We start from the raw sequence: 1555 nt of genomic DNA, 5'->3' as shown, positions 1-1555 counted from the left end.
CTAATATTTAACTTAAGACATTCTAAACACTAAGGCCTTGTATGTCCATATTTACTACAGTGGTGAAATATCAGAGATTGTTTCTTGTTGTGGTGGGGTGACACATGTTGTGACATGTGATCCAACCTCAGAAGCCCCAATCTTCTTTTTAACAACCTTTATTGGGAGAATCTTCTTGTTTTTATCTTTCATGCTCGTCCCAACATTGATTCCCCTCATATCGCTGGACAACTCACCAAAATTTATTTTTTCATCAATTAAATTTGAACTATTTATCAAATTACTTTCAGAAAGTGCCATATTTTCTATGTTTCTCTTTTGATTAACAATGGTTAAGCACACTTCTTCCCATTTTGAGAGTAGGAGTCTGTATGTATCAAGATCTTCTTCTTCAGTACTGGATTCACCACCAGACTCAGATCAACCAAAATAAGCCATCCCAATGTTGACAATTTCTTCCTCACTTTCAGAATCAGACCACGTGGCGGAAAGTCCCTTTTCGTGTCTTCATGAATGTAAGACATTATGCTTTAATGTGTCCAAATCCTTCACACTCAAAGCACTAAGTACCCTTGTCATCATTGGGTTTGTCTTCACTCATGCCTTTGCTCTAGGGACTTATATCATACCTTTTATCTTGAACATTTATCCTCCACTTTCTGCTCATATGTTTTAAGAAATTGTTGAACCTTTTACTCAGGAGAGATATATCATCTGACAAGTTCTCTTCTATGTTCCCTTAACTTTCTTCAGTATTGGAAACAAAGGTTATCCCTTTCTTATTCTTTTTAGACCTTTCATTGACGGATATCTCAAATGTTTGCAGGGAACCAATGAGTTCATCAACCCTTATACTACTCAAGTCCTGAGCTTCTTCAATAGTAACCTTCATATCAACCTCTTAGGTAATGATCTGAGAATTTTTCTGCCAATCTTTTCTTTAGACATATTTTCTCCTAAGGCAAAAGAGGTGTTGAAAATATCATGCAATCTAATGTGGAATTAACAAATTAATTCTTCTTCATTCATCCTCAAATTCACAAACTTAGTGGTAAGTAGATACAACCTTGACATACGAACTTTGGATGTGTTTTCATGTGCAATTTTAAGAATGTCACATGCTTCTTTCGCTACTGAACATGTCTTGATCAAGCTGAATATGTTCTTATCCACACCATTGAAGATAACATTCAAATCCTTAGAATTTTCAAAAGCTTCCTCATCTTCAACATCAATACATCCAGCTTATGGTTTTAAGCTAGTAATTCCATCTTCAAAAGTGATCTTTGGATGTTTCCATCCTTTTTCACAACTTTCCATACTTTGTTGCCCTTGGATTTGAGAAAGCCCATAATTAATCTCATCCAAGACAAGTGGTTTGTTGACTAATCCTCCATCTTTCATTGTGTCCATTTGAGCAGAATTTATCTTCCTTGGAGCTCACCCAACAAGCTATGGTGTCTGCTCTGATGCCAATTAAAATTTTGTTCCTCAGGAGACAAATGTCGAATACGATGTCCTAGACAATTGGTTTGACAAGTTAAAACAGAAACAC

The sequence above is a fragment of the Lathyrus oleraceus genome, chromosome 1 (genome assembly GCF_024323335.1).
Source record: "Lathyrus oleraceus cultivar Zhongwan6 chromosome 1, CAAS_Psat_ZW6_1.0, whole genome shotgun sequence".
In the NCBI taxonomy this organism is placed as follows: domain Eukaryota; kingdom Viridiplantae; phylum Streptophyta; class Magnoliopsida; order Fabales; family Fabaceae; genus Lathyrus; species Lathyrus oleraceus.
The sequence above is the reverse complement of the archived record's forward strand: the minus strand, read 5'-3'. Positions refer to the sequence as shown.